Here is a 7966-nt window from a genome sequence, read left to right as displayed (position 1 = left end):
AGGGCGGCTAGGATCTGGAACCAACTTCCAAGAGAAGTGGTGCTGGCTCCTACCCTGGGGGTCTTTAAGAGGAGATTAGATGAACACCTTGCTGGGGTCGTTTGACCCCAGTAATCTTTCCTGCCATGGCAGGGGGTCGGACTAGATGATCTACTCAGTTCCCTTCTGACCCTAGAAACTATGAAACTATGGCTGGGCTGACTTCCCATCCCTGAAGCAAGATCTGGCAGGGTGCAGGAAGGCAGCCCAGTTGGGCTGCCTCACCATCTCCCATGCTAGATTGTGCTGGGGGTGCCTCCCTGCCCCCAGTGCAATCTAGCATGGGGGGTGGCAAGGCAGCCCAGCCCCACCCTCAGCACAATCTAGCATCCGGGAAGTCAGCCCAGCTGAGCTGACTTCCCGCCCCTGCCTGTGGTTGGGAACTCAGTCCAGCTGGGGTGAGTTTCCCCAGCCCCTTGTTCCCATGAAACAATCGAACCAGCGTCAAAACAGCCTCACTGTTTCCACGAAGTGGAACAGCAAGGCTGTTTTGACTCAAAATTATATTTGATACAAAACACTGTTCTGTCCAGACCTCAAAACTGAAGTCAGAATGGAACAGTGTCATTTCGCACTGCCCTACTTAGTACCCAATACGCTAATTAATTTCTGTTCCCAAGCATGTCTTGTGAGGGTATTTGGTAGATTTCTTTTGAGCATAAGAACTGTGAGGTCAGACAGGTTTCTCTGTGAAATATGTTTTCCATCCTGTGTTCTTGATCCTGTTGTAGTGCTCATTCATTTTGTGTGCCTAGTTTGATTTTGTATTTAAGAACCCTTCATGCTTCTGTATAACCCTTTCCCCCATCTGATCTCCTTCAATTGTACCCAAGCTGTGCCTAAATTGAGGTTTCAGTGTTGGCCCATCTTTTAATAAAGAATTACAGCCAAAATATGTGACACCTTAGATAAGTTATAATTGTATGTTAAATTTAAAATCAATGGGAAATGTTGCAAGATCTTGAGTTTTCTAGAATAGTTTTCTCCAGGTTAAGGTATTCAGGAGTATCATCAGCATAACACAACACATACAACTTTCAACTCTTCTCCAAGAAGAGATGGACAGATCATATGGGAAAAATAAAAACAATATATACTTGAACCTCTAGACAATCAGATCTCTTTGACCTTTGGATCAATATTTGGTTGTTTGCCAGTTCCAGTTTGCATATTTGTTATTCACAGAAGGCCAACTTCAACTGTGGTTATCATTGTTTATACTAGCTAACTTTAGCCTTATGTATTTGCTAGAAACACAGCTGTTAAAGCAGAAAAAGTTATAAAGGAAAATATAAAAGGGAGGGGAAAAGAACATGCCCTTTAGTTTTAGTAAGTTTTCCTGACTCGAGAAGCATAAAATCACCCTATTCTCTTTAATTTGTTTTAAACTTTTGCCAGAGGTTCTGTAAGAGAAGGGGTAGGGGGTTGCCAAAGAAAAAAGTCTTTTAACAATAAAAGCAGGAAGAACCAACCGATAGGGCTTTAGTGTGGCTTTTGGTAACAGAATGGGTTTTTAACTGCCCTTTGTATTCCGGATATTTTTTTTATTGCAAGGGGTGCTGAAACATTTTAACAGTATTAAAAAAAAAAAAAATGCCCCACAGGGTCTTTTGAACTGAAGGTTCTTTCTGCTTTAAAAAGCACAGGACTTTGAGATAATAGATGCTGAGGCCTCCTGTATTCGAGGGCTTTCATGTTGCAGGCATGGTTTTTTGTTTTAATAGCTCAAGCGTCTTTAGGATGGTTTTTCTTGGGTTCAAAAGTTATCCATTTATTATACTTTTTTTTTTTAATAGAACGGAAATAAATGTTACATAAGTAACTTACCTCAAATAATGGTAAAAATATTAGCAAGCTTAAATGTAGCATTATTAGTAGCAGGGAGGGAGAATTTGTTTAAATGCCTCTGTGTTACTGGAAGGATATTCTTGACTGCATCGTGCTGATTCTCTATTTGTCGGCTAAATCCATTGTAAGGCCATATGACATCACTTGTGCAATGCAATGGTGCTGTCTCACAATAAAAAAAACTGATCAAATATAATTCCAAATATATTAAAAGTTATAAAAATACTATTATTGTTTCTTTAGGAAATGGATGGTCATTGCTTAGCATTAACTCATTACATAATCTCAGAGGAAATTGTGAGAGATCATCCAACCATTATTAAATTAACCTGTGTCAAATCATTCAATTAATGTCAGAAGAACATTATGCTAAAACAAAAAGGCTTGGGTCAGGGAAGCTCTATAAAATAAATTGGCAACAGAAAGGGTTTCACAAGAGGCTTTATAAATGGATAATTTCTTTTACTAGTCTTTAACCAAAGCACTACTGTAGTGCTTTTAAAAGCAACAAGAATAACAGTTAGTCTTGATAAATAAATCACAGACTTTCTAGGTTGGACATAAATAAATTTCATTCGGAGATAATTTGGGGGCCTCTAAATTGGCATAGATGTTTTAGAAGAATGACTCTTTCTGGGGTCCCATGGCATGGGTGCCACTACCAGGTGAAACCCTAATGCAGGCAGGAGCCTCCTCCTGCCACAGCCACTTCTGACTCTGGCTCTGCAGAAGGCAGGCAGGGCAGTTTTTTATTTGATGGTGGCAGAATCCTGGTTGAGAATCATTGTTATCCTGTCTCAGCGGTTCTTAACTAGGGAGATGCTAAATTCAGAAAAGTGATGGAGGAGGGCTTTGACTACTCTAAAGAACCACTGGATTAGAAATAACAGTAGTTTTTGACAGCTGCAGTTATGAGTAAATAAAATAGCTAGAATTGAGTATTAGGGGTGTTCGAAGCCGGCCCTATTTGGATTCAGCCTGAATCGGGGACAGTGACTCGATTAGTTGATTTGGATCACTGTCCCTGATTCGATTCAGGCGATTCCGAATCTGAAGATTTGATGCTGATTCGGGAAAGATTCAGGAATTTGGACATAGACACAGCTTTAAATTTTTTGTACATACCTCGAGGTACCAGCAAGACTTGTGAATGCTGCAATGCTGGGGCGCATAGAGCATCCTACAGGAGTGCGGGGGGAGGCCCTCCACATGCTCAGTAGTGGACCAGAAGTATCCCCGATCCACTTCCAGGTCTGTTGGGGAGTGTGCTGGGGGCCCCCCCGGACCCAGGAGGCACCAGTCGCTGAGCTGGGGGGGCACAGGGCCCCCCCGTGTGCTGCTTGGTGGACCCAGAAGTGGACCAGAAGTGCTTCTGGTCTACTTCTGGGTCTGCTGCTGAGTATGCTGGAGAGCCCCCCGTGCTTCAGTGGGATGCTCCATGCTTCCCGGCATCGCAGCATTCATGAGCCACCTGCTACCTAGAGCTATGAAGAAAAAACATTTAAAGCTGTGTCTATGTCTGAATCTCCAAATCTCTCTGAATTGATTCTGAAGATTCTGAGTCGGTTCGTAGAGATTAAAGGGTCTCCTGATTTGATTTGGATTTGGAGATTTGGCCACCTAATCGCCGCCAAATCGAATCAGGAACTGAAGATTTGCACAGCTCTATTGAGTATGAGGATTTGATACTACATATTTTCCACAACTTTTCATGTGGTTGTGTGACTGCATATGCTTGATCACAGGTGCTGAAGTCCTTGAGGTAGAACTTCTGAAATCAGTGTGCCTCTGAGAAGGAACACCTTTGCTTTCTTTTATCCTGGCAACTTTTAAGTGGCGCTTCAACAGCTGTTATGAATAACCCAAATTTTCTGTTGTGGAAATGGGCCAATAGGAGAGAAGAAAATAACTCAAGATGGAACAGAGGTAAGGGATCCTCTGCTAATTAATGTCCAACTTTAACCGCTGGTTTTCAAACCCTTGCCTTCAGCTTTAAAAAGTAGCCATACATTGGCAAGGTGAGTTGAAAAATAGTTAATTTGATTTGCAATGGAAAATGGGGATTCATTCAAGGGCTATAAAATGTCCTATACACTCTCTCAGGGTCACAGACAAGCCTTCCCCATGAACTCCTTTTATATTTTGTAGGCCTTGCAGCTCATTGTATCTGAGGAACATGTTTTTGCTTGAAGAATCTGTTATAGGATGGCTTTCAAAAAAGAGACTTTTGAAAATTGGTTAGGATCATCTTCACATACCAAATGCTTCTCAAAACTATGACTTCTTGAGTGCAATAATGATGGTGTTCTTCATATTTTGGGAACTTGCTTGTGTATCTTTGCATTGGCTATGACAGAACAAGGAAAGCGTTTCCAAATTTGGGTTAAAGCCCATAAGTCAAGGCTCCTCAGAGAAAGAGGTATAAATGATGACAATATTATCTTAAATATTATGAATAATGAACAATATCTTCAGGTACCTTCAAATGTTAGTGCAAATGTTAATTTGGGGGATATCCTTGTGCTATCTTGTTTCACAGGTAAGGAAAACTAGGGCACTGGCCTTATTTATACTACAGAGAACAGGAGTTGATTCTGAAAGTTTTAGAAGGAAGACTTGTCCCAACAATATTTTTAAACTGTTCAGAAAATACACGGAGATAAATGAGGAGGAAAGCTGTGGCTAGAAATAACCTTAAATGCAGATTTGGAAAATGTTAGACTTTGAGTCTATGTCGGCCAAAACATGGTGAGGAGAGCCACATAAAAGGCTATCAAACATGGTGCTCCTCACAGTAGTGAGAGTATCTGGATGTTTAAATAAGTAGCTGAAAGGCCCCACCGAGAGCCGGTATGAGAAATGGTACCAGTTCTTGACTGTAGCCAGATCTCCATTAGAAAGCAGTTCCAGGCTTCAGAGGTGAATGGAGTACTTGAACAAAAAGTATTGATATCAGTGTAGTTGCACCACTAGACATTTTTGGGTCAATAGATCAGAAAAAGTCTAGTTGTGTGAGAAGTGATAGAGAGGTAGGTCTTTGGTCTGACTTGCATGTTTAACAAGACAGGGTGTGATAGTTAAGCTCATGATATTATGAGAAGATAAGATAAATCTCCTCTCGGTTTGCATTGCAAGTTTATTGTAAAAGGAAACACTGGAGTTGAAACAATGCCTAGCTGTATACAATGTTTGGTCTAACCTGCATTTCTCAGACAAGGTATCTAATGTTATGTGATACTCCATTTTCATGAATACCAGACTTGTGTAAACCACATCCGCATTGCAGCAATTTCAATGTGTCAGTCACTTTATGAAAAATTAAATTCAAAAGTTATCAACTAATGAGGCTTAATTGCATCAGCCTTGAGTGCTGGTGAAGAAGAATGAATAGCATAATTAGGCTGGAACTGTCAATGGCCTTCAGAGAGGAGTTGTTTTCAAATGAACTCAATGTATCTGGAGAAGGGATGAATTTGCTTTGTGGGTTTTGGAACGATGATGATGTAACCTTTTGGCTTGAGAAAAGGCCAATGTATAAATAGCAAAGTCTGCAAGAGGGCAGGCCTGGTACAGAGTTGAGAGTGGTTTCAGAGCTGTAGACAGCAACAAAGAACATTTTACAGAGCTCTCTCTAGAGATTTGCAATGGCACTTGCATCCTGACTTGCCATCCATTCCTGCTTGTATCATTTTGTGCTGCTCTTAAAAATAAAATACTTAATGAGGTTGATGTCTATGGTGGTTCTGATTCTGTGGTCAAGCATGATCCAGTTTATCCTTGAAGTAACTAGAGTTACTTACTCAAGTTATGTCAACTGAGATGAGCGTGGCAGATGTGAACAGAGCCAGAATGAGGCCTATGTCCTATTTAAACCCTAGGCCTTGTAATAAGCCTCTGCACAAATGTAAATCCCTGTATTCTTCTACCTTAATAAATGAGGGTTTATTCTGTTCTCCATAATAATTCTGCTCTGCATAAGTGTAACAGGGAACCTATGGTTTCTGTTACCGAGTGAGAGAAAATGGAGGCAGCTGCACTCAGGCAGCCAAGAAGAGGGCTAGCTACAGAACGAGAGGCAGTTAGAGCCCTTCAAACAAGAAGTGCCTCTTGCTGTGCTGGTAGCTCAGCAATAGTAGAACAGGGGAGTAACTTGGGGAAACAGCAGCAAGCGGACTGCTGCAGTGCTAGCTCTTCTGCTATAGGCTATCCTGAGGGCTGGTGAGCCAAGCACATTAGAGACCACCTGCAGGCTGGCCAGGAATTCACATGACCAGAAAGGGGCAGGGCTCTGGGGCATATAAACCCAGGTCAGAGCCAGAGCAAACAGTTTGGACCTGAAAGCTGAGGGGGAAAGGAGCTCTGCCTGCTGCTGCTGAACTGTGTACAGGAGCTGGGGCTAGCAGTGGGCTAAGGCCCAAGACTGGGGAGGAATTTTGGTCTACAGCCAGGTCCCTAAAGGTTTAGGTAGAGCCAGAGGGCTCATGTTGTTGGTTTGAGTTTTGACCCTAGTGTGGGACTAAAATAGAGTGAAAGGAGGTCCCAGTAGTGTCAGAGAGGCACGGAGTTAGAGCCAGAGTAGGCTCATTAGCCCATTCCCGCCCCTCTTGGGCTGAGAGCTCACAGCCCAGAAAGGGCAGATTGGGGCCAGAGACAGAGCTCAGAGCCCTAGAGGAGCAGAGATTGGGGCCACAGGGCAGAGATAAGAGCCCAAGAGGTCAATCTAAGGCCTGGGGCCTGGAAAGCCTGACCTGTAATGGGTCTAGGCCAAAGAGGCTAGCTGGAACAGTAGGGGCACAGGCTAGAAAGGCCAAGGCCCCAATAAGGAGTGGAGGCCTAAGACAGCCTGGTTGTGTGGAGTAAGGTACCCAGTCAAGTGATGACTGGAAACACCTGCAAGGCATGGGCACAACTGTAGGGGAGGTTTGAAGCATGTGATTATCCCTTAAGGTGATGGGCATTGACACCAGTTCTCATGAGTGAGATCTTGCTTGGGGAGCCTTCTTTTCTAAAGATAAAACAACATCAAGGCACAGCAAACGAGCTGAAGAGGAGATGCCTGAAGGAAGTAGAGAGGGCAAGGGCTGAGAGTCTAGGGTTGTTATGGTCACCCTGGGGTAGGACCCAGTTACAATAAGCTCGTAATACTTACAAAGTAATGCACTGAGCCACCTAACTTCTATTCCCCCAAAAGTTAGTTATAAATTAACTTAATTAGCAAATGACCTAACATTAAAGTACAATGCTGTTTTCTACTCAAAGAATTCCACTGACAGTTCTCCAGGTACCAGAATATTTTTATCTACAAATCAATAGCAAAGCTCCACAACACTTGTACTATCAGACAATCAAAGCTGCGATAGCACTGTAATCAGTTATATCCACATAGTGCACAATACTGACTGCTAATGACATGAGTGTTATCTGAGATTTGCAGGACCCAGCCAATTGAATAGGACAGTAGTGACAATCAATAGTTTTCTATCATCATAGCTGCACCATTCATAGTGCTAGGGTAAAAAAAGTTTGTCAGCATTTCTATTCTATGCATTTTTGAAATTTTTTTTTATTTATTTCAAAATGTTCAGAGTTCAAAATCATCTTACAAGATATATGCTTTGCAACAGGTTTTGCAGTACCTTGATTGGTACAAGAGTTTCTTTTTACTTAAATATTTCCTTAAATTTTGACTCGCAAAGAATAAAGTGCACATGCAAGCACATGGGCACACACTAATGATTTATTTAACGCAGTAATGCAACATTCAAAAACAGTGACAGATGCAACAGTTAGTGGTCCTAATCCACACTTCTCATCCAAACCTCTGTTTGCCATGTGAATAGGTGTTGTTAGGAATAGTAGGTATTAAACATGTTAAATTTTAGCTAGTATGGGGGTCCAGGAAAGGCTGTCCTTCCTCAAGGAGGCTATCCCTGGGGCGCAGCAGGACGCAATTCCTCTGCGCAGGAAGACGGGAAAAGGGTCCAAGAAACCTTCATGGCTGAGCGCGGATATCCAGGCTGGCCTGAGGGCAAAGAAAAAAGTGTACTGGTGGTGGAAGCAGGGGGCAGGGACAAAGGAG

Source organism: Crocodylus porosus, unplaced genomic scaffold (assembly GCF_001723895.1).
Source record: "Crocodylus porosus isolate Cpor-Errol unplaced genomic scaffold, CroPor_comp1, whole genome shotgun sequence".
Lineage (NCBI taxonomy): Eukaryota > Metazoa > Chordata > Crocodylia > Crocodylidae > Crocodylus > Crocodylus porosus.
This window is presented reverse-complemented; position numbering follows the sequence as displayed.